The sequence below is a fragment of the Diceros bicornis genome (assembly GCF_020826845.1).
Source record: "Diceros bicornis minor isolate mBicDic1 chromosome 16 unlocalized genomic scaffold, mDicBic1.mat.cur SUPER_16_unloc_1, whole genome shotgun sequence".
In the NCBI taxonomy this organism is placed as follows: Eukaryota; Metazoa; Chordata; class Mammalia; order Perissodactyla; family Rhinocerotidae; genus Diceros; species Diceros bicornis.
The window spans coordinates 1,236,233-1,263,010 of NW_026690870.1; positions in this window are offsets into that span (position 1 = coordinate 1,236,233).

A 26,778-nucleotide genomic window follows, 5' to 3' on the forward strand; every position below is an offset into this window, starting at 1 on the left:
TTAGTGGTTAAGTGTGCACGTTCTGCTACTGGCGGCCCAGGTTCGGATCCCAGACGCGCACAAACACACCACTTTTCCCACCATGCTGCGGCCGCGTCCCACATACAGCAACTAGAAGGATGTGCAACTATGACATACAACTGTCAACTGGGACTTTGGGGGAAAAAAAAAGGAGGAGGATTGGCAATAGATGTTAGCTCAGAGCCAGTCTTCCTCAGAAAAAAAGAGGAGGATTACCATGGATATGGATGTTAGCTCAGGGCTGATCTTCTTCACCAAAAAAAAAAAAAAAAAAAGGAAAGACAACCCACCAACTGGGAGAAAATATTTGCAAATCATATATCTGACAAGGGGTTAATCTCCAAAATATATAAACAACTCATACAACCCAACAACAAAAAAACAGATAATCCAATCTAAAAATGGGCAGAGGATATGAACAGATACTTTTCCAAAGAAGATATACAGAAGGCCAACAGACAAATGAAAAGATGTAAAACATCACTAATTATTAGGGATATTCAAATCAAAACTACAATGAGAGATCACCTTATACCTGTCACAATAACTAAAATTCCCAAGACAAAAAGTACCAAATGTTGGAGAGGATAAGGAGAAAAGGGCACGCTCACACATTGCTGGTGGGAATGCAAACTGGCGCAGCCACCAGGGAAAACACTATGGAGATTTCTCAAAAAATTAAAAATAGAAATAGCATACCTTCCAGTTATCCCACTACTGGGTATTTATCCAAAGAAATTGAAATCAACAATTCAAAGAGATTTATGCACCCCTGTGTTCACTGCGGCATTATTCACAATAGCCAAAACATGGAAGCAATCCAAGCGCCCTGCTACAGATGAATGCTTAAAGAAGACGTGGTATGTATTATATACAATGGAATACTACTCAGCCAGAAAAAAAAGACAAGATCATCGTGTTTGCAACAACCTGGATGGACCTTGAGGGTAGGATGTTAAATGAAATAAGCCAGACAAAATCAAATATGCATGATTTCACTCATACGCAGAAGATAAACATACACAGGGATAAAGAGAACAGATTAGTGGTTACCAGAGGGGACGGGGGCTGGGCATTGAGTGAAAGAGTTAAAGGGGCACATATGCATGGTGATGGATAATAGTTAGACTACTGGTGGTGAGCATGATGCAGTCTATACAGAAATTCACAAATAATAATGAACACCCGAAATTACACAATGTTAACACCCTTTATAATTTCAATAAAATAATTAAAAAAGAAAAAAAATAATTCATTCTTTTTTATGGTTGAATAGTATTCCACCGTGGGGATATACCACACTTTGTGTATCTGTTCACCAGTAGATGGACATTTTGGTTGTTTTCCGTTTTTGTCTAGAATAAATAGGTTGTTATCAACATGTGTGTACAAGTCTCTGTGTAGACATATGAGTTTATTTCCCTTGGATGGATTCCTAGGAGAGGAATGGCTGGATAGACGTATGTAATTATTAAAGACGCATCCAAGCTATTTTTCACCAGCACTCGATGAGAGTTTCAGTGACTTGACATCTTCAACAACACTTGCTATATTTAGTCTTTTTAATTTTAGCCATTCTCAAGTGTGGTAGAATCTCATGATGACTGTCACTTATATTTCCCCAATGACTCATGTTGTGAAGGAGAAGGCAAGCCACGCACAGACTGGGAGAAAACATCTGCAAAACATATCCCTAGAAAAGGACGTGTACTTATAATATATAAAGAGCGATTACAACCCAATGGTAAGAAGACAATCAACACGTCATGGCTTACCAGGAGACAGCAGATCACGCCTGTGATGAGCACCAGGAGGCCTGCCAAGCAGATGAGGATGAGGGTCCAGAAGGGGAGGTCTGGGGAGACAAGTGGTGGGGTGAGCCACCTCCTGTCATCGCCCCAGGGCTCCTGCTGACCCCACTGTGCCTCAACCGTCCTTGACAAGGGTTGGCCAACTTTCCTCATCATCCAAGACCCTGTGCGCATGGTTCTCTTCAATGAGGCACAGCATCAAGATACTCGCCCCCTACCATGGGCTGGGGTTTCCTGCAGGTTTACCATGCTTCTCAGTCAAGGTGTCATCTCTGTTGGGAGAATATTCTGGAAGTGAATGAAATGGAGAATGCATGTGAGTGTGTTTCACTCTTTTTAATAAAACTTTTTAGACACAGAAAAATAAAGGGAACAGTCTCATAAACATCCATCATCTAGATTTAACAATGTACATTCCATCCAATTAAAACAATATTTCATCAATGTATAAATTATTAACACTTGCCACCCTTGATTCATCCCATGTTTTCAATGAAATATTAAACTCAAGTAGACATCATGATGTTTCACCCCATTTTACTTTCCATCTCTAAAAAGTGAGCACACTTTGCTACAAAATCCAAGGCCATTATCACAGAACAAAAATGTAATAAATTAAACCAAATTAATACCTCTGGGCACAGAGGACTGAATTTGGGTTGGACTATCTTATGACGGCCGGGGGGGAGACTGGGTCATCACAGTTGGCAAGCCTATGTGATCTCTCTAAATTCGTAAATTCCCACTCAAAATTGTTCTTCCGTGCCTAGAAACATATCATCCCCTTCTCCTTTATCTATTTGCTTAATATTCATTTCCTAGGATTAACCTACAATGTAATTTCCTGCAGGAAGTCTTCTCTGGTTACCCCCTAAAAATATGAGTTTGTTCAGATCAAATAATTGATAAGTTTCAATTCTCTATTCTTGTTATTGCCAGCTACAACATAAACTCCAGGAGGGAGTGGGCATGGGGGGAGGGGTGCAGGTCACCCTACTTGTGCCTCTACCCAGACAACCTCTTAGAGGTGTGCTGTCTGATATGCAGCAGCAACAAGTCTCTTTTTGAATTAAAATTAATTTTAGTTAAATAAAATAAAAATTCTAACCTCAGTAACATTAAAAATCAGTAACAATAAAGACCAGTCACAATACCATCTTTCGAGCACTCAACAGCCACATGCAGCTATGCACTGGACAGCACAGATATAGAACATTCCACCACTGCAGAAAGTTCTAGTGCATTGGTGCTCACCTAGAGCGGGACTTGGCAAACTATAGCCTGTGGATCAGAAACCACATCCACCCCCAAACCTGTAAGTCTGCTTCACACACAGCTGGAGGCCCTCATTGACCATCTGGCCCAGTGGCTCTCAGTGCAGAGATAAGGAAACAAAAGTCCGTAGAGGGGAGGTGACTAGCTTGAGGTCACTGAGCTGTCTAGGAGAAGGTGAGGGCCTCCCATACTACACTGGTGTCCTTTTCTCTCTCTCAATGGTGGGTAAAGACTGGGGGACTATGCCACCTCCTGCCAGCCTGAGCAAGTTCAGTGTTCTCTCAGTCCCAGGCCTCCAGAGTCCCTAGAAAGGCCTCACTTTCTTCCCCAATGACCAGGGAGCCTTACCATCCCCAAGGGCATTCTTTCCGTCCAGGGTCAAGTTCTGCAGCTGGGTACCCTTCTGGTCAGCCGCAGGAATTCCTCATAGATGGCAACTCTATCCAGTCTCTGTGCCAAGGCGGCTAGGTACACAGTGAGTCCACCCAGTGTGGTTACCATGGGAGACCGACCTGGAAGGACACAAGGGATGAACAAGGGTTTCTGGAATTCTACCCTGATTCTAGATTCCCTGCTTCTGGGTCCTGTCCAAGAGAACTTTCAGCAATAATGTCAACATTTGCCTGCACTACCAAATACACTCATTATTAGCCCCATGTTGTTATCAAGCACTTAAAATGTGGCTAGTGTGTGTGAGTGAGGAAATGAATTTCTCATGTAATTTCATTTAAAGCTTGGTGACCTAGAACAAACACAAGGGAGAGTAGGTGAGAAGATGGAGGTCTCCTGGAGATGCAGGGGGCCACTGGAGCCAGTGAAAGATCACAGACCTTGGGGCAAGGGAGACCTGACTTCAAATCCTGGCTCTGCCCCTAACTCACTGTGTGACCTTAGGCACAATAATCCCCTTTCTGAGCTTCAGTTTACCCACGTGAGAAATGGGGAAGGCAGCTAGGACATCACCTCTGGACACTGAGAGAACCCAGGTACGCAGGGAAAGTGAAGGGTTGAAACAATCACGTAACAGATGTAAGTCAGATGGAGGAATGACGGTGCCCTCAGGGCAAGGAGAGACGGGACAGGGCAGAACCCACCTGGTCCTGGGTGTCCCTCAGCAGGGCGGTGTATTCCCAGGATGTGGGCTCCGGGTTGCTGAGGTTCCAGCTGATGATGTGGAAATGTAGCTGGTGCTCTCTCTGGATGGATAAACTCTGTGCTGCAGAGCCTGGAGCCACCAAGAGGAAGAGCAGACAGGTGGAGACTCTCCGTTCCCAGCACACAGGCATGGTGGCCCACGGGGTCAGGATGGTAGGTGCAGACAGCGTCCACACTGCTGGCTTCCCCATCCTTTTCAGGCCTGGGGAGAGAGGGACGTGGGGACTCTAGAGAGAGGTCCGGAAACCTCTGGGGTGGGGGTCAGAACAGGAAGGAGGAAATGGGAGGACAGGGGCGAGACAGAGAGGGGTGGTGACAAAAGTGGTCATTAGGGGCAACTAATCAGGGGAGGGTCTCACCTGAGGGAGACCAGTCTGCAACTCAAGGAGAAGAGGCCCAGGCTGCTCTTCTTGAACAAGGATCCAGCTGGGGAGGAAGGAGGAGGAGGAGGAGCAGGAGGGACAGGGATTGGGGGAGGGGCTGGGTGGGATTAACCCAACGGGAGCTGCTGGGACCAGGGTCTCACCAGGCTCTGCAGGACCCTCTCAGTGAAGTTGAACGTGGCTGAGCCGTTGCTCCTGTCTGATGAATACTTGAGGGTGGAGATGGGGAAGGTGACTGTGAGGGACTTCAGGTTGTGCCCCAAAGCTGCAAGACGAGAGGGAGAGCGATGGCCATCACTGAGAGCAGGACCAGAGTCCTGCACTCATTATCATCTGTCGTCTTCTCTCCCAGTGGCACCACCACCCACCCGTGTGGTCACCCAAGTCAGAACCAGCACATCTGCTCAGCTCCTCCTCCCTCCCAGTAACACAAATTCCAGTTGCACACTGGTCCTCACATATACTCCCTCTCTCCATCCCTGTCCCAGCTTAGGTGTTAACTTCCTTCACCGGGACCAACACCCCAGCAGGCTCACTGGATGCTCTGTCTAAAGGATGTTCTACATGACTACTAGAAGAATCTTTCTGAAATGAATACCTCACTAGGGCCACCACTGCTCTAGTACCACCCATTGCTCCCTATGGCCTTCAGTGTTTAGTTCAACCTTCTTGACCTGGCACTCAAGGCTCTACTCAATCTGGCTTCTGCTGACCTTTCAGTCTCATTTTATCCATCTACTGCGGGTTAAACATTATGCTTCACGCAATCCAAATTCATTTCAATTCTCATCATACAGCATGTTGTTTCTGGCCGGAGCCTTTGATCATGGAATCCTCTCTGCCAGGAAAACCCTTCATCCTCTAGTTTCCAGGGTCCCTCCTACTTATTCTCAAAGACTCCATTCTGGTGAAACTTTCTCTAGCAAGCTCTTCCCTTCCAAATTATGCCAGGCGCCTCTCCCCAAAACATCCCACATCATACTATAATGGTGTGTTAATTTCACAATATTAGGGGCTCTCTGAGGGCTGGCATTAGACTGAATCGTCAGTATAATCTTTGTGATCAGCATGATTGCCCTAAAACCAGAATTTCACACCCTGGCTTCCCAGCTCCTGGATCACAACTGGCTGGTGGAGGAGTGGGGCCGGAGAGCTTCTCTTGGGAAGGAAAAGGGGCCCCCAGATACCTGTGGTGGCTTCTGGTGGCACAGGTGATGATGAAGTATGCAGGGACGTGGTGGCTGGCTTGGGAGCTGTGGCGAGGGCTGTCATCAGGGAGGGACAGAGTGGGAGGAGCCCCCAGGCTCACCCGGGCTCCAGCAGTGGCTGTGCCAGGACCACCATTCACAGGTGAAGCATAAATGAGAGTGAGGGGACGGATGACTGTGTGAGTAGAGGGATGAGCAAGCCTGTGGATGAGAGGAGCCCGAGAGAGAGAGATAGGTGAACAAGAGAGACTGAACTCGGAGGAGAGACAGATGGACGGGCAGAAAACTGGACAGACGGATGGGATACCTGGAAAAGGAGGACCAAGGGCGGGGCTTTAGGAGAATTAAAGTGAAAACCACATGGGGTCAGAATGTGGTGGAGAACACGTCTGTGTCTAAGGCTTTCTCACACTGGGCTGGGACTCTCCACCAGAACCCGGGAGGGAGAGAAGGGATGAATTAGGGCCCTTCCAGGTGCTTCCCTCACCAAGGACAGCGGGTGAAGGAGAACAAGTGCTCCCCAACCCCAAATGTCGACGGGACCCAGGAGATCAGGACCAGGAATACTCACTGGTGGTAGTCGGGGCTGCGGCTCCATAGGTGTAATCTGTGGAGAGAAGGCGAGAGGAGGTGAGCAAGAGTTGGGGTGAACATAAAGGATTAAGGGAGAGGGAGGATGTAGGGAGCTTTGTGGGGAAAGCAGAGGGGAAGAGGGGAGGGGAAGAGGGGAGGGGAAGAGGGGAGGGGTGTTCAGGGGGGAGGCAACGAGATGGAAGGTGGCTGGACCCAGTGATCACAGTGATGAGAAGACTGATCCCAGACCAGGAGCATAGAGAGATGGATCATAGCTCACTTTAGAGCAACGCAGGCAACACAGAACTCTGACTGGGAGAGAGAGTGTGGCTGTAGCACAGCCCCTCACCACTGACGTAGAGGCTGTCCCCGTCCAGGGTGAGGGAGCCCAGGTGGGTGACGCCCTGGGTCTCATGGCACGGCTCCCAGTAGAGTCACTCTCTGTCCAGCCCGGGACCTGCGGGGGTCAGAGTGGAAGGTGCAGATGATGTCCACCCCAGTGGCTGCCCCACCCTTCTCAAGCCTGGGGGAGGGAGAACCTGGGGACATGGAATACTGAGCAGGGGTCATTCTGGGTGTGGAAAGCGAGAGAGGGGAAGGGAGGAGGCTGAGGGAGAGGCTGAAGGGGCTGCTCTGATGTCTGGAGAGGCTCTCCTCGGTGTCTCCCATGTGAGACAACCCCCTCACAAGTAAGGCCTGACTTCCTGTAGGATGTGGAGGGGGGCCTGTGAGTGACAAAGAGGGGTGAACACACAGCCCTGGGTGAGGGGGCGCCTGCAGGTCTGCACGGACAGCAGCGAGGAGAACCGTCTCTGCCCTGTGCCATCTGACACATGCAGGCAAGAAAGTAACGTTACGTTCTCTCGGTTCTACCCTCCAAGGTCTTTTCTTTCTATTTGATTAATACTCCACAGCCATCACCCAGGCCTAGGGAACAATCATCTTATTCCTCATCTTATTCCCAGCACCTCCCATCTTGCCTCTTAAGTCTACATTCTTAACCATGAAATCCATTTGAACCAACGTGCTTAGACCAAACGCTAATCACATCCTCCTTCTACTCGCATCTCTCCAGAGTCTTCCCACTGGTCTTAGAACAGAGTCCCAAGTCACCCCTGATCTGGTCCTGCCTGTCCCCCATCGCCGGCGTGGCTCACACCCCTCCCCCTGTGTTGACTCGGCTCAGCCATCCCTCTTCTCAGTTCATGGACACACCAGGCTCTCTGCTTCAGGGGTGTCCTCATGCGGGTCCCTCTGTCTGAAACGCTCTCTTGAACACACTCCCACATCCTCACTCCAGTCTAACCCTCCAACTAGCTAAATCCTGTCCAAACTCTAGCTCTCAAGCTAAATATCAGTCCTTCTCAAGAGGGCTTCCCTGCCCCCTCAGGTTTAGTCCCCTTGTGCCAAACTCCCACATTACTCTCATCATTAACTGTTTAAAATCCAAATTCCCAAATACAATATAAATTCCACGGAGGTGGGACAAGGTCTCTCTGGTTCTCCAGGTCCCCATGCATGTGGCCCAGAGCCTGGCTCATCAGATGAGGAACCATCCCAGTTTGTCTAGGACTGCCCTGGTTTGAATACTAAACGTCCTGTGTCCTGGAAAACCCCTCTGTCCTGAATAAACGAGGATGGTGGGTCACCATAAATTATAAACTCAAAGACTATCTATTGCATGACAAGCACACATTCCCCTCAAGAACATCACAGGAAAGCTAGAATGAAAAAGGCACACACACATACACACACAATTAGTAGAGGCCAACAACTAAATACAAAATTACTTAACAAGATTCTCTGCAACGTGAATCACCAGACCGTTATTTCAGAAAAGTTTCAAGAAACAAAGTTAATTCCCTTTAGAAGGCAAGGTGGTGAGAACAGGTTTTTTAGAGACTAGTGCCCTGCCCTGCAATCTACAGTGTTGCTTAGTACTCCTCCAAATGATTTGAAATGTCATAAAGAAAAAAATGCTCAAAATAAATCTGGCTACTGGCAAATTCAATGTTAAATTTGTTATTAATACAAAGAAGTTCCAATCATCTTTTTCCCTGAATGCTCCTTTATTTCAAATTTTTGTGGAGGATTTATAGGACTTTAGAAGTCAAGTTGAATGGGTCTAAGGAATGTTGCTGAGTATCCCTGCTAATATTTAATGGGATGTCTTCTAATACTACATACACACGCAAAACATTTCTGTATTTATATTATATATAAATCCTGACTTTTGAGTATTATGCAATGCAAGTAAATCTATATTTTCTACTATAATACACATTTGCAGTTATTTACATTTGTTTTATGTGTTCTTATTTGCATATAACTGTACTTACTGAAATATTTACCACACAGAACCACACACAGCTTACCATCTTTCCCTTGAATATAATCCATCAAACATCAATAATTTTTCTCAAGATACCCTCACTCTCAGTGTCCATGTGGTGACAACCTGAGCCCAGGAAAGCCCACTGGCAGGTCTTCTGCACAGCGGAGGCTGCCGGAACCTGTTGGTACCAGGTCCACAGGGTACTCACCTGGTCACACAGAAATCCATGGATCAGCGAGGACAGGTGGACTCTGAGCCTGCTTTCACCTCAAACTTGAGCTCCACGGATGTTTTCGTGTCTGAGGGGAGAAGAAAAGCGCAAACAAGCTTTTGAGGCCTTTTCTAGGGTGTTGGATGGAAAGGCCACCCAATTCACTTTTCTTTTTTGTATTTACTGATTTAACTGTAACTGTTGGCTGAAACTGGATTTTTCCGATTCCTATCCAGTCACCTGCTCCCCAAGATGGGAGGAAGCAGCTTCGTGCTGTGTGCACTTGTGTCGCTCAACTCACTTGGCTGGACAGAGACTTTTTGCTGACTCTGGACCCTTTAAACAAGCTTGTCATTTAGGGCCCCTGTAAGTGACTCGCTGACTTGTAAACAATTTCCACACTTCATTCAGGGCTCGGGAGATTTTCAGGCCCTGGAGCAGGTTTCCCAACCTCGGCACCACTGACATTTGGGGCCGGATGATTCTCTGTCGGGCCGTCCTGGGCCCTGGAGGACGCTGAGCAGCATCCCTGCCTCCCCCTCTAGATGCCAGGAGCGCCCCCATTTGTAACAACCCAAACACCGCCTCCAGACGCGGATAAGCGCCCTGCGGACAAAATCACACGGAGGACGGTGACGGGGACTCTGAGGAGGGGCCGGCGGCGCCCGGAGCCGGGAGGAACAGCAGCCTTGGGGGCCCTGAGCGAACAGCCCGGGGAAACGGGGCTCCGGGGGGACGGGGGGACGCCGGGCCGTGACGGGGCTGCCCGCGGCCCAGGCCCCTCCCTGGACCGCGACCGGAGCCGGGACCGCCCGCCGCTTACCGCGCGTCGCCCCTTCGGCCGAAGGTCCACGGGAATCCCGTCCGCGCCGAGAAGACTGGACACACCGCGCAGACCTCCCGCTCCATCCACCGCGCCGCCCCCGCTTCCGCTTCCGGTCTCGGGCGGGCGTCTGGGAGGAGAGAAGTTCGGGGAGAACGGACGATTGGGGGCTCCGGGTTGAGGCCGCGGGGGGGACGGGGCGGGGCGGGGCGGGGCCTCTCACCCCAGCCTCGGGGGAGGTGTCTAGTTTCTAGAGTTAATGTGAGACCGGTCCGCGGGCTGGGTCAGCACCAGGGACAGGGACCAGGTCTAGGGGCGGGGCTGTGGGTGGAAACCAGTTAAAGAGGCGGGGCTGTGGGCGGGGACAAGGGTGCGGGCGGGGCAAGGGGCGGGGACCAGGCTGTGGGCGGAGCCCGGGACCTGGCGGGGAGAGACGGAAAGAGCCGAACTGTGGCCGCGAAATCGGAGAGAGAGGAACCCGAACCGCTGAGCCGAGGAGCGGGTGAAGATAATGTCAGTTTTATTTCATCCTTTCCAATAAATCATTCCTTTTGTATCATTTCCTGCCAATATTGCATTAAGCAGGGCCTCCAGTGTGTGTTTCGTAGAAGCAATGATAATGAACGTTCTTCTCTTATCCTTGATTTCAACACTGCACCATAAAGTTTGACTCTGTAAATACTCTTTATGAGATTGACAGAGTTCCCTTCTATTCCTGATTTTGTAAGAGTTGTTTTTGTTGTTGCTGTTTATTTTTTAATACACAAATGGTGTTGAATTTAATTAAATGTCCTTTTCTGCAGTTATCGAGGTTATTATTTCTCCCTTTTCAGGGACTAGAGTACTGAATTACATGGCATGACCCAAGCTTAGTCATGATATGGCCTTCTTATAAAATATAGCTGGATTTGGAATGCTGATTTGATTTTTATTTAGGATACATGAACTTAATTCAAGAAGGAGAGTGGCCTGTTATAATAGTCAATTACTAAATTGACTAAGGAAGCATTTCAACTCTGCAGTTCTCATCCAGAATATTTCCTCGGATGAATAACAGACATAACAGAGAGGTAGAGAAAGTCTCTGTAAAGCATATACTCACCTGTCTCATTGGAAATCTCATTCTCTGGGCAGGGAGTGCAGTGAAAACAACAGAAAGCCTCTCTCTCCTGAGGGCTCTTCCTAAATCCAGGACTACAATTCTCCCTGCATAAGGAGCATGAAGTCTGGAGATAATCAGATACCTGTTGGTAACAGCTGTGACTTTTAACTAATTTTCTAATAACTAGAATGTTTTAGATTATTGGGCATTTAACAAATATATATATATATATTTTTTCATTTTCTGAGGAAGATTCACCCTGAGCTAACATCTGTTGCCAATCTTCCTGCATTTTGTTTGTGGATTGCTTCACTCCTTTCCATGGCTGCATAATATTCCAATATATAGCTATGTCACATTTTGATTATTCATTCATCCATTGATAGACATCTAGGCTCTGTTTACCTTTTGGCTATTGGGAATAGTGCTTCTGTGAATGGTTTTTACATTTTTAAATGGTGAAAGAAAGTCAAAAGAAAAATAATATTCCATGACACATGAGAAGTACATGAAATTCAAATTTTGTTGTCCACAGATAAAGTTTTATTGGCACCCAGCCACATCCATTCACAACATCGATGGCTGCTTTCACATTATAACACTGGAGTTGCAACAGTGACCCTATGGCTTGCAAAGTTGAAAATATTTACTACCTGGCCCTTTACAGAAACAGTTGCTGAACCTTCGGCGAAGGAATCAGAAGGTTCATTATTAGTCACCTCCTTTGCAAGCTCTGCTTGGATGAAATATTAATGCTCTCTTGTTTCTTCTTATTATGTTCTCCCACATTTGCGGGCTGCAGACAAATTAAGAGAGAGCCTCATTGTAATATCCTGTAAAAATAATATATGTACATATTTGTATGCAGTGTATAGTAATAGTGATAGTAGCTGATAGATATTTACTGTGTACATCCTACTCTGCCAAATGCTTTCTGTGCATTGTTTCATTTAGTCCTCAAGATAACTGTGTGAAGTAGACAAATATTTTTTAGTAGATGAGGAAACTGAGGGTCAAAGAGACTGTCAATTGTTAAGGTCACATATTACATGGTTGGATCTGGAATGCGGATGTTATGGCTGAATTGCGTCTCCCCAAATTGGTATGTTGCCGCCCTAACCCCCCGGGACCTTAGAATGTGACTGTATTTGGAGACAAGGCATTTAAAGTGGTGATTAAGGTAAAATGAGGTCATTAGGGTGGGTCCTAATCCAATATGAGTGGTGTCCTCATAAGAAGAGGAGATTAGGACACAGACATGCACAGAAGGGAGACCATATGAGGACACAGGGAGAAGGTGACCGTCTGTAAGCCAAGAAGAGAGGCCTCAGGAGAAACCAACCCCACTGACACCTTATCTCAGAATTCCAGACTCCAGCACGGTGAGACGATAAATGTCTGTTGTTTAAACCACGTAGACTGTCATATTTTGTTACAGCAGCCCTAGCAAACTAATCCTGTGAAACTCATGCGATCTGCCAGAAAAGCCAGTCCTCTAAGCTCACAGAATTTATTGTCCCTGATTTGGGCTGTACCCTTCAGACGTCCCTCTCCTTCTAGAACCTCTTCCTTCTCAGAGGCTTAGGCCTGGAGGCTCACGTTTTTTCTTCTCTAGATTCTTGCAGATCCACTTCCCTGAAATTCTGGCCCGTGGGCCCTGTGCTTGGGGAGCAAATGTGATGATGTATTATTTTCCTCTCCAAGCTTCTGCACTTTCACATCTTCCTCTGGTTCTACTTCTGGGAGTGTCTGAAGGTCTAGGGTGACAGTTCTTCTAGCTGTTCCTTCTGCCTTTGAGATAGAATGATAAGTAAGAGCATTCGTGGAACTGAGTTTCTGCAGTAATCTGCAGAGGGAGCGTGTGTGTCCAGCAGGGCTTGCAAACACCAGGAATCTGCTCCAAGGGGGTGGGAAAGCAAATTGTGACACACTCACAGAACAGCACACAATGTAGATTGAAAAGAGTGTGGCCGAGCTCTAACTATTGCTAAGGAAGGGGTTTCCAAGAAATATTTCTTATCAGTCAGAGTGCAATTAGGAAATAGAAACTGTACACATTTTTATTGTTTTATCTTGATTTTTAAGGAAGTATAGCTAGAGGTTGTATCTTAGCTTTCTAAGGTCAAATGTATTTATCTTTGTGAAATGAGATCAAGCCCCATATGAAAACAAATTTAAGAGACAGCGATTCTCTGGAGAAACTCAAAACTCATGTCTTTTGGTCCCTTTGTATAGCATAAAATAATTTTGTCCCTTTATATAGAATGGGCAATAAAATAACTTGGCAGAATGGTGGGCACTCTTTATTTTGGAGCCAATCTTATCAACTTTTGGAGGGATGATTCACATACAACACACGGCTTCCTTTCACAATGTAAAATTTGCTGTGTTTTGACAACCTCTGTCACAATCAAGATAAAGAACATTTCCATCATCCCCCTCACTTTCCTCGAGGCTTTTTCTGATACATCCCTCCCTCTGCTTCACCCTAGGCCACCATTGATTTGTTCCTCCTCTCTCCCCTATATATGGTTTGCAACCTCTAAAATTTCCTATTGTTGGACTGTGTGATGGCTAACTTTATGTGTCAGTTTGGCTAGACTGTGGGGACTAGTTGTTTGGTCAAACACCAGTCTAGGTGTTGCCGTGAAGGTATCTTTCAGATGTGATTAACACTTAAATCAGTAGATTTTGAGAAAACCAGATGGCCCTCCATAATGTGGGTGGGCCTCATCCAGTCAGTTGAAGGACTTAAGAGCAAAGATTGAGGTTTCCCAGAGTGGAAGGAATTCTTCTTCCAGACAGTAATGTAGAAATATAGAAATTCTGCCTGAGTGTCCGGCCTTCAGCCTCAAGACTAGAGCATCAACTCTCACCTGAGTCTCCAGCCTGCTGGCTTGTCCTACAGATTTTGGACTTGCCAACCCCCACAACTGCATGAGCCAATTCCTTAAGATCTCTCTCTCTCTCTTCTATTGGTTTTGTTTCTCTGGAGAACCCTGACTAGTACAGAACTATTCCAGCATTTACTCTTTTGTGTCTTTTATGTCAGATTTCTTTTCCTCAGCATAATGTCTTAGAGATTCATCCACATCATTGAGCAAGTCAGCGCTTCATAGTGTAGATATATCACCTATCAATGGACGTTTGGGTTCTTTCCAGTGTTCAGTACTTGTGAATAAAGCTGCTGTGAACATTGGTGTGTGAGCCATTCTATGGAGGTATGTTTTTATTTCTCTTGGATAAATACCATATGATCCAGTAATCCAACTTCTGGGTACATATGCAAAGGAAATGAGAACAGGATATTGAAAAGATATCTGCACCCCCATGTTTATTGCATCATTATTCACAATAGCCAAGATGTGGGGACAACCTGTCTGTCAACAGAAGAATGGATAAGGCAGATGTGACATATATATGATGGAATATTATTCAGCCATGAGAAAGAAGGAAATCCTGCCATTTGTGACAATATGGATGGACCTTGAGGGCATTATGCTAAGTGAGATAAGTCAGACAGAGAAAGACAAGTACTGTATGACCTCACTTATAGGTGGAATCTAAGAAAAGCTGAACTTGTAAAAACAGAGAGTAGAATGGTGGTTTCCAGGTGCTGGGGTGTTGGTGCAATGGGGAGATGTTGTCCAAAGGGTACAAACTTGCAGTTATAAGATGAATAAGTTCTTGGGATCTCAAGCACAGCATAGTGATTATAGTCAACAATACCGTATTGTTTACTTTAATGTTGCAAAGAGACTAGATTTTAAATGTTCTCACCACAAAAAAGGATTGATAATCATGTGACATGATGGAGATGTTAACTGATGCTGCAGTGGTAATCATGTTACAATATGTAAATATATCAAATCAACCCGTTGTACATCTTAAACTTAAAAAAGTGTATGGATATATTTCCATTCTAGTTGGTAAATCACGACTTCAGTCCAGCTGCATATCTAGCCTTTACCATAAGATATCCCCCAATCCAGCTACTGATGAGTTAGTGGCTGGCACCAGGGGTGGCCCCTAGGATCTTGTCTGAGGCTCATAGCCAGTGTCCGTTCTGTATGGTCAGTGCCCTGCCCAGACCAGGAATCCTATACTTTGAATATCACCTGTGCAGAAAAATATTAACATAATTGGCCATTGGTTGGGGTCTGGGAACTTGGACCCTGCCATGAGGATTCTTGTGCACTGGGTTTATTGAGGGAGGACATTTAGCAGAGGAGGAGTGAGGGGAGCAGGGTAGGACAGAGGGAGGAGCTGAGCAAGGAGGTGGTCTCAGTTGGAATCTAGCCTCAGCCTAATCCCATGGGGAGCCCTGGAGCCTGAACAACACCACCGAATTGATCTCACCTTGGGGCGAGGGCTGGCTTTTTGTACTTCTGTGACCAGTTATTGGCTGTGGGCTGGGTCAGAGGGCTTGTGCAGCTGTTGGACTGGAAAGCAGTCCTCTGGGGAAGCGGAAGCTGTGAGCTTTGAGCAGGCGACACCCCCGGAAGCTGGGGGATGGGTGCACCAGCTGCTCAAGGGTGGCTGGACAGGGAGGCATCAACAGTGTCTGCTACAGGGGGCTTCAATTAGTTTAGGATGACTGGGGTTTTGGGGGAGTGGGGAGGCTAGAGGGGGAGACCAGTGTAAGATGAGGGAGGGTCTCGAGTGCCATATTAATGAGCATGGACTTCATCCTGAAGGTAATAGGGAGCCATGGGAGGGTTTAGAACACAGAAGGAGCATAGTCAAGGTGGGCAGGGCTTCCCTGGAGTCCCCCACACACAGTGTGAGGATGAGTGACATCTCTGGGGCTCCTCCAGGCTGACCTCTTCCGTCTTGAGTGTCCTTAGATTTCCCCTTTGCTGGGAAAGTCACAAGGGGTTAGGTTTCTGCAATCGCTTGACTAGAATGGTTCATTTCCTCCATCCCATCTTTCCCCTTTTTCTCCCTTTACGACTTCCCTCATCCTTGCAGGACCTCTGTGGTCCAGATATTATAGCCTTGGTCACCTCTTTTGGGTTTGAAGGGTGAATGGCATCTTGTGTGCTCAATCACTCACTAAGACCCCAGACCCCATCTGTGGTAGGTAGAATAATGTGGCTCCCCACCCCAAGTTGCCCACATCCTAATCCCTAGAATCTGTGAATATACGACCTTACACAGAAAAAGGGACTTTGCAGATGTGATTAAGTGAAGGATCTTGAGATGGGGAGATTTTTCTGGATTATCCAGGCGGGTCCAATGTAATCACAAGGGTCCTTTTAAGAGGGAGGCACAAGGGTCAGAGAGAGAGAATAAGAGAAGGAGATGGAGGGGGAGAGAGAGAGATTGGGATCTATGTGTCTGTGTATCTATATATGTATCTATGTTTCTATGTATTTATGTATCTATATATGTATGTATGTATGTACGTATGTATGTATGTATGTATGTATGTATGTGTGTATCTATCTATCTGTCTATCTATCGAGAGGGTGAGAGAGAGAAAGAGGAAAAGGTAGAAGAAGAAGAGAGAGAGAGAGATTTGAAGCGAGAGATTTGAGGAGGCTACACTGCTGGCTTTGAAGCTGGAGGAAGGGGTCTTGAGCCAAAGAATGCAGGTGGCCTCCAGAAGCTGGAAAAGGCAAGGAATGGATTCTCCTCTGGAGCTTCCAGAAGGAGCACAGACCAGCTGCCGTCTTGATTTCGGCCTCATAAGACTCATGTGGGACTCTGACTTCCAGCCCTGTGACATAATAAATTTGTGTTGTGTCAAGCCTCTAAGTTTGTGGTGATTCATTATGGCAGCAGCAGAAGACTCATTCATCACCTCATCCCATTTCCATCCCCAGGAGGAATCTGGGCTTGATCAGAAAACCTTCCAATTCCTTAATGCAACCTCCAAAAGTCAACTCTTCCTTCTGTCTCAGACTCCCCACCCACATCCTGATGTTACCCCAATTCTCTTCCTACTTCCCAAATTCCTCTCCATCTCCACAGCCCCTGTCCTAGACCAGACCACCACCACTCTTTTCTCTCTCTTGGATCAGCCTCACTTTCTCCCTGTCTCCCCACCCATGACCACATCCTGTGCAACACCCACTCTACACAGCACAAGTGTTGTAAAACACCAACCTGCCCATTACTCCCTTCCTGAACCTCCTTAAATTGTCCTGAGGATAAAGCCTCAACCCTTTCACCCACTTCAGAAGATACTGGATGAAATGATCTTTAGCGACCTCTTCAATTCAATTGTGGCTGGTACCATGCCTCCTATGAGTAGCTGTAGCTATTTGACATAGTGGGATAATGATATTGACAACAGTAACTAATACTCTTGAGCATTTAATCTGTCATGCAGGATTTTTTGATTTTATCACATGAAACCTCAAACCTTATGAAGTTATTATCGTCATTTTACTGATGGGGAAACGTTGCTTCTCAGTGTGTTAGTTACTTCTTGCTGTGTAACAAATTACTCCAAAACTTAACAACTTTAAACAACATATTTTTATTTTCTTATACTGTATCGGGGTCAGGTATCTGGAGGTGGCCTAGCTCGGTGGTTCTAGATTGGGGTCTCTAATGAGGTGGCAGTCAAACAGATGGCTGGAGATCTCAGTTCCTCCTCACAGGGGCTTCGCCACTGCGCTGCTTGAGTGTCATAACAGCATGGTGACTTGCTTCACCTCAGTGAGTGATCCTGGAAAGAGAGAGCACGGAGGAAGCCACAATGACTCTTACAACCTCAGGTGTCTCAGATGTCACACAATGTCACATCCTGCTTTTCCTGTTCATTAGAAGCAAGTCACTAAATCCAGCTCACACTCAAGGAGAGAGGAATTAGGCTCCCCCTCTTGAACCCAGGAGTATCAAAGAATTTGTGGACATCTGTTAAAGCTACACCATTGGTCTTTCTGCCTCTAGGGTCCACACTCCTGGATGCATTGAACAAGGATTATAGAAGAAAGTGCAAGTCCCAGCATCCCCTCCCAGGTAGCAATGTTACCAGACATTACTGCATGCCTTCCACAGCGATCCTTTGGGACAGGACCTATTGTTATTCCTCTTCTCCAGATGAAGAAACTGAGGCCCAGACAGGCAAGTCATCTCCCAAGGTCACTTTGGGAATATCTTGCAGAGTCAGCATTTGATCCCAGGTCTGTCTGACCTCAGACCCTCTCACTGTGATAGCCAACGCTTGGAGATTTCCTGTGTGCCAGGCTCTGTTCCAGGCACATCACATATGACCACTCCTCGGATGTTCATGTCAGCCACACGGAGTAGATCCTACCATTACTGGGCCCATCTTATGGATGGGAATGTTGAGGCATAGAGAGATTGAGAAGTTGCCCAGGACAACACATGATTGGCAAGTGGTGGAAATGGGATTTGAACCCCCCAGCAAGGTGGTTCTAGAGTCTGCTTTTACCCTCCAGTGCTTCTCAAACACAACACAGCTCTGTTTATCCTCCTTCTTGGTGGAATTTGCTGCATTTTCATGCTGGCTCTTAACTGCAGCCTCACTGGGGCAGGGTCCCTTGATGAATCTGCTTCAGTGATCATAACTCCAAGATGGGTATCTTGCCTTGCACAGATCAAAAGGGAGAATGCAAAGACAAGTGGGGCTTTTCTTCCCAAGAACTTGGGGCTGGTCTTTCCATCTCACTTTTTAGCTTGTAGCAGATAGTCTTGGTGCCTGCCCACCCCCGTGACCCTCAACCCCTCAAGGCACACTAGACTGACATCTGCCAGCCACTGCATTTTGTTATCAAGAGGGTTACACTCTGGAGCCTCAATCTGTGAGTGACAGGAGCTGGTGGATAAACACCCCAGTTCCTTCACCCCTAAGTTGGGATAACTCTGAAAAGTGCTGTCTATGCTGCCTTCTAGAGGTGCCAGGGAGATTAAGATCCAGTTTCTCGCTATGTAACCTGCTTGATAACACACCCACTGTGGGCTCTTTCCCTTCCCTATCTCACTTCTCCTCCTAGCTAGCTGGAGTTTTTGGGTACCTCCTTGATGAACTACTCTTACCAGAATTCTTGTCTCAGCATCTGCTTCTGGGGGACCCCAACTAAGGCATGACTAGACCTCCATATGTATGAGATTGTGCATGTGTGTGTGTTGGGTTGGGTTGGAGGGCTGGGAATGGGGTGGGAGTATTGTTGTGCATTGTGGTGATGATGGATATGATCAGATATAATGGAGAGCTGAAGGCAGATGAAATGATTATACTCTAGACCTTGGATTCAGAGGGTCCTGGATTCAAGTTTCAGGTCCAAGTAATCTTGGACAAGTCACATCTCTTCTCCAAGCCTCAGTTTCCTTTTGTATTTTTTGGTAAAATAGGTGGGGGTGGGAATCCCTACTTTACAATGTTGACATGATGATGAAATTAAATTTTGTTGGCAATGTGTCTACACAGTGCCTGGTACATGATGGCTATGGTGCTTATTTTTATGGAGCAGGCTGGGAAGAGACCCTTGAGTTGGGACTTGCCTCATCGGGGTCAAGTGGTGGAAGCCCATTTATTATTGGGTGCAATGGAGGAAGGTGATGAGAGATGGGAGGTAGATGTTGGTGGGGAAAGAAAAAAGAGAGCAGGAGGGAAGGAGAGAGAGAACATGGTGACACAGCAGCCAGACCAATTTTTCTTCACGGTGATGAGAGGAGAATATAAGGGGTTTGCCGCCCTGTCCTCATTTAGTGGGAGCAACTCAGCAAAAAGGGTCATGATATTCTCACAGTGTTGAGCAATTCCAGCTCCACCCCTGCCCTCTTCCCACACTTTCTGTAATTGAAAACCCGGAGAACAGAGAAAAGGTTCCCCTCTTTGAGTGACAGAAACGCAGCACGATGTGGACCTTCAGCTTGCTCCTCTTCTGGGGTGAATGTGAGGCTGAATGGGGCACTCGGGGAAGCCTGGGCTGGAAACAGGCTGTAGGAAAAAGGGAGGGCCATGGACCGTCCAGCCAAGAGGTCATAAATGTAGGTTGTACACTGCAAACACCTTTATTGGGGGACCTTCAACAAAAATCACTCTAGCTCAGGGAATTCCATCCGTCAGAGCAGAATTCCTTTATAGCCATTCACTTGACATGTATTTCCTGAGTACCTACTATGTATCAGGAGCTGTTCTAAGCAATGAGGATAGAGAAGTGAATAAACAGGCGAGGTTCCTACTCTCGTGGGGCTAACATCCTAGTGGGAGGGGGTGGGTGGAAAAGAATCCACTAACAGTAACAGCAACCACCCACTTACCATCATTCTAAGTTCCTCAAATATAGAATGCATTCAACCTTCACAGAATTTCTCTGATATTGGGTCATCAATAGCTCCATTTTACAAAGGAGAAAATTGAGGCAAAAGAGATTAAATATTTTGCCCAAGACAGCTTAGCTGGTAAGGGGTAGAGTCAGGGTTTAAAACCAGGCAGTCTGGTCCAGAGTCTGTATGCTTTATCACTACACTATGCTACCACAAATAATAAACAAAAGCATTTCAGGTAATAATAAGTGCTATGAAAGAAGTCGTTATAGAGTGTGACTAGGGGTTGTATTGAAGGCGGAAGTCAGGAAAGACATTTCTGAGGGGATGATATTTGTGCTAAGATCAGAACAATGAGATGGAGACTTTCTGTCTGTCCTCTTATTGCTTCTTCTTTAGGCGTCAGTTTTTCTTGGTATTGTTTATCTTCTATGTTGTGGTTTCTTTGACATGTCTTGTGAGTTTGGGTCATGAGTTCAAATCTAAGAATGAGGGATCTTTTCTAAGTGACAAGTGTGGGTTTCCTCTGCTGTTGTAGAGTTTCTCCTATTTTATGAAGGAGGAAACTTAGGTATGATGAGATTAAATAACTTCCCTGAGGCCACATGGTCTGTAATTGGTGAAGCCAGATTTTTAAACCCGCATATTTTGATGCCAGATTTGGTATGCTTAAATACGATACTCGGTTGCCTCTAAGATAATTCATGAGCAAGAGGATTTCAGTTAGTGATGGTGAGTTGGAGTGTTGGGAGTTTGGGTCTGTGGAACTGGTTGACTGGAAGGCTTCATCAGAAGGAGCAGATAAGTCATGGACTCCAAATGCAGGAATGCAGGGTTGTTGCTTTGGGGGGTCAGCACTGGTATTAGCCATTAGCACCCCTCATTATGCCCTGAAGTCAACCAGCAAAGAGTAGTGATGATGACTTTGATGATGTTGATGGTGAGGGTGATAATAATGGTGGTGGTGGTGGTGGTGGTGATGATGGTGATGGTGATGATGAAGATGATGATGGTGGTGGTGGTGATGATGATGGTGGTGGTGGTGGTGATGATGAAGAGGATGATGATGGTAGTGGTGGTGGTGGCAGTGGTGCTGATGAAGATGATGATGGTGGTGGTGATGAAGGTGATGATGGTGGTGATGATGATGATGGTGGTGAGGGATAATGATGATGATGATGATGATGATGATGATGTTGGAGAAGAGCTAAATGCTGGAGGACTACACTGCCTTTTAGATATTTAAAAAAACTAATTGCCCTACCATTTCATGAAATTTTAATACCACAGGTAGACTGTACATCTATTTGTGTATTATATGTATATCTATATGTGTATTATACATAAAGGAGTAAGATTTTTTTCATCTTTCCCAAAAGAACCAAGTTTTGCCCTTTTGGGGGAGATGTCATTCCTTTTGAGAATGCGTGTTTTATTGTACATCTTTGAAAACCGGCTGGAGCTATTTTTGTAATTGAAAAGAAAATGAATACAATCAAAATGAAAAACCAAAATAAAGTGCAGAAAGGCAGGAATGGTGGCTGTGAAGATTATGTGCAATAATGTATGTTTCTCACTCAATTGGGTCTCTCATGTAAGCTCATCAAACCTGAGGCCATGCCAGGAGTAATTTTTAAGGTTGAGCCCAAAAAGCTTCTTGCTGCTTCACGGTATTTTTCTTTTCTTTCTACACAGGGTGTTGTGGTATATGTAGCTGCAGAATATTCGCATCAACCCCACCGGAATCAGCGACATGGCGTAAGTTGGTCCAAGAGAATCCATATGTCCAATGTGGTGGGAGGACGTCTTCTGGAGAGGAGATTCTTTTGTTCAGAGGCTGACAGCTGGTCACTTGCTGAGAGCTAGTTAGTGGCAGAACAAGGGATAACTTCCAGGTCTTCTGGTTCCCACTCCAGGCTCTTTCCTTTGTACCTTAGACTTGCTGTGTGACCTCAGGCAAGTCACATAACCTCTCTGATCTTCAGTTTCCTCAGCTGTGAAATACAGATAACAAGATTCCTATCCCACAGGGATGTTGTGAAGCTTGAATCAAAAGAGGTAACTTTGTAAACCACCTGGTATGTGTAATAAGAACTTCATAAATGGTAGTGTGGTGGGTATTGGGATGAAATTTAATCAAACTACAACTCAATGTGAAAAAAATACATTTTTTATGTTTAATTAAGAATTCTCATCTTCCATATAAGCTCCTGTTGGATAGAGGAGGAAAACGTTGTCAGCTCTTAGTGTTCTCAATGTCTCAGTTTCTCAGTTTAGTCTTACTTGGAAAACCCAGTTTATATTGTGTGAAGACTTAATCTTTCAAAATTTCTCACCCTGCTCTTGTTCCTCCCAAGATGGCATCTGGGTGTTGGTGTAGGTGCAGCTTATGGGATCTTGTAGCTGTGAAGTGTGGACTCTGGTTGGGGTGTTTTGTCTACAGATGGAGCATGGTCCTACCTTGGTTCTTGCTTGTCCATCAATCCTCTCAGAAGCTCTGCATCTCCCAGGGGTCCATGCAGTAGCTCCTGGTTTCCATGTCCAGGCTATAGAAATCAGAAGAGTTTTCTTGGGTCACCTACTAGCTCTCCCCGTCTGCTGGTTCTAATCCTTGGCCCCCACACCATGTTGGATGTGGCAACAGCAGAAAGAAAGCTTTTGTTGGGAGAAGTCACCCCTTAGCCTTGATGCCCCTAAATTCACCCACTCCTATCTGGAAGTCTCTGAGGTGACCCATCTCCACTTGCATTTAGCCTTGAGGTGAGATGGCAGAGAAGCAGGAATCCTGGTGAGTCTTCTTCATCTTATCTCTCTTTTAGCTTCCCACAGTTTTCTTTCTGCCTGTATAACAGGTATATCCCTTACATCATATCCTGAGTCCTCGCTACACCACAGCTTAATGAAATCTCTATCTTCCAGTCCTCCAAGCCTGGCTATTGAAAAATAAAATTTATTGAGATATAACATTGTGCAAGTGTAAGGCATACAATGTGTTGATTAGATACAGTTATATATTGCACAATGATTACCACCATAGCATTAGCTAAGACCTTCATCACCTCACATAATTACCATTTTTTTTGTGGTGAGAACATTTAAGATCTACTCTCAGCAACTTTTAAGAATATAATATAGTATTGTGTACTATAGTTACCATTCTGTACTTTAGACCCCCCCAAACTTATGCATCTTGTAAGGCTTTGCTTTCAAGACTATTGTCTTCTTGGGAACTCAAAAACCCAATTTGATAAGGAAAATCTGAACATTACCGTTTGGCTGTCATTGTGTGTCTGCAGCTAAGACATCTGAAATTTTCCTGAATGAGATGAAATCCTTTGGCAGAATGGGTTTGAGGGGGGGGGTATCACATCCCTATAAGTGGAAAAGAGAAAATTACGTCAATATATTTCCAAAAAGATCATCCTTGATTTAAAAAATCTATCATTTTTTAAACAATAAAAGTCTTTAATAAAAATTTTTAATAAACCTGAGCCCAGAAAGCCTTTGGTTGGTGAGAAAGAGCTAATCTCCACAGTTCTGGGACCCCGCCCAAGCCTGGCAGAGTGTGGGGAAGTTAGGTGGATAAATGAAGAATATGTGCCCCACAGAGAGAGTGTGAGAAAAGTATGGGAGAGGGATGTACAAGGAATTTATAAACGGGAATTCAAAAGGCTTAACCTTTGAGAAAATTTGGTACCATCAGGATTAAAAATCCATAAACACAGGTGTATTAACTTTGTGAGAGTTCATTGAACTGTACACTTATGATAGTTGCACTTTTCTATACATATATTACCCTTAGTAAAATGTTATCAAAATGCGCATACACTTGACACAGCAATTCTTCATCCAGGAATTTACTCCAAAGAAATAGTCATATAACATAGAGAGATATCTCACTATACACTCAAGGGTGTGCATGTTAGTACTATCCTGGTAACAACCTGGTATAAACTAAATGTTTGTTTACACTCAGGGACTGGTTGGGTTAATTGTTGTGTTGGTTAGAATAACTCTAGCTACTGTAACAAATAAACCCAAAACTGTCAGTGGCTTAATAAAAAGAAATTTAATTCTTGTTTGTTTAAGAGTCCAATGCAGATATTTCTGGCTAGTGAGTGGCTTTCCTCCACGCGATGATTCAGGGACAAAGATCCTTCTGTATTGTGGCTCAGCCAAGCTAGGGTCTCAGAGTCTTCTGCAGACAGCGGCAGAAGGGGAAAGAAACAGTGGAGAAGGCACATCCACTTCATAAAATCCTAGGCCTGGCCGTGACACATGTCACTTCTACTCACGGTCACATGACCATACCTGGAAGCAAGGTGAGCTGGGAAATGTAGTCCATGGTTGGGCAGCTGCCTTCTAGTGACAATTCCACACCATAGAAAGGGGAGTGTGGAGTTTTTGTTTGATCTTTGGCTACCTCGCTATCTCTGGTGCATCTATAGCTCATGGATATAATGGAATACTATGCAGCTGTTAAAAAGCATGAGTTAGGTCTATATGGACTGACTTGGAAAGTTGTCCAAAATGTATTATTTTCTTAAATTTCTATTATAGAAATATTAAACAATCAGAGGCAGAGAAAATAGTATAACAAATGGCCATGTGCCCATTGTCCAGCTTCAATGCTTGACAAAAAAAAATTTGCTTCTCTTGGTTTGCAAGACATACTGTTGAGTGAAAGAGCAAGTAGAAATAGAACAGAGCTGCCCAAAAGAACTTTCCATGATGATGGACATGTTATAGATCCACAGCAGCCACTAGTCACATGTGGTTATTGAGCAGTTGAAAAATGCTGTTGGCACTATCTTCATGCTGCCTCAAACCTACCTCAAACCAACAACCAAAAGAACCCCACACTTCCCCCTCAAGGCGCAAGGACACTTCCTCTCTTCAGTTTCAAAATAGAGTTTCTCTGTCATATTTTGTTTCAGGGTGTGAGTCCAAAGGAAGGTTTTTGCTTCTAGACAAACTAAAGCAGCTCTCTGCTAAAAAGAGGGCACATAACTAGCAATAAACCCATATAAGAAAACAATGATCCTCAACTCCTACCTCACACCACACACAAAAATCACTACCAGATGGATCATAAACGTGAATGGTAAAATGACAAAGCTTCCAGAATATAGCATAGGAGAACATCTTCACCATCTTGGATTATGTAAATATTTCTTAAAAGGACAAAAGAAAGCACGTACAGTAATGGAACACATTAATAAATTGGGCTTCATTGAAAGTAAGAACATAAATTGATCAAAAGATATCACAGAGCCAGCCCTGGTGGTCTGGTGGTTAAGATTTGGCACTCTCGCCACCGCGGCCTGGGTTTGTTTCCCAGTCGCGGAACCACACCACGCGTCTGTCAGTTGTCATACAATGGCGGCAGCTCACGTAGAGAACTAAAACTAACAACTAGGATACACAACCACGAACTGAAGCTTTAGAAAAGGAAGAAAAGGGGCCAGCCCGGTGGCGTAGTGGTTAAGCTCACACACTCTGCTTCGGAGGCCTGGGGTTCACAGGTTTGGATCCCGGGCGTGGACCTACACACTGCTCATCGAGCCACGCTGTGGTGGCGTCCCACGTACAAAAAATAGAGGAAGATTGGTACAGGTTAGCTCATGGACAATCCTCCTCATCAAAAAAAAAAAAAAAGAAAAAAAAAGACATCATGAAGAGTGAAGATAAGCTATCATAAAAGATACACTTGTAGTATATATCTAACAAAGAATTCATGTTTTTTTAAAAAGCATCCTACAAATCAGAAAGTAAAAGAGAGACCACCCAATTTTGAAAAATGGCAAAAGACATTAACAGGCACTTCATAAAAGAGCCTACCCAAATGGCCAACAAGCAAATAAAAAATTTTAACATTATTAATGACCAGAGAAATACAAATACAAACCACAATGGAGTATTACTACATATCCCCCAGAATAGCTAAATAAAAGTCATAAAATAAATCAGAAAAAACACTGACTCTATAAAGCACTGGTGAGGATACAGAATAACTGGAACTCTTAAACACTGTTGGTGGGAATGTAAAATTTTAAAACCACTCTGGAAAACTGTCTGGCAGTATCTTCTAAGCTGAACAAATGTGTATCCTATATGCAGCCATTCTAATCCTAAGCAGACATGCACACACATGTGCACCAAACACACACACAAGCACGTCTATAGATACATTCTTCTTTTTGTTTTTTTTAATAAAGATTGGCCCTGAGCTAACACCTGTTGCCAATCCTCCTCTTTTTGCTAAGGAAGGTTGGCCCTGGGCTAACATCTGTGCCCATCTTCCTCTACTTTATATGAGACGCCGCCTCAGCATGGCTTGATGAGCGGTGCGTAGGTTCAGGCCTAGGATCCGAACCCATGAACCCCAGGCTGCCAAAGCAGAGTGTGTGAACTTAACTGCTATACCACTGGGCCAGCCCCAGATGCATTATTCTTAATAGCTTAAAACTGTAAATAACCCCAAAATGCGTCAGCCATAGGATGGAACGTAAATTTTAAAATACACAAAATGGAATTCTACAAAGCAATGAAATAGAACAAATTATTGCCACATGCAATCACATGGATGAACCTCCCAGACACAATACTGAGCAAAAGAAGCTAGAGAAAAAAGC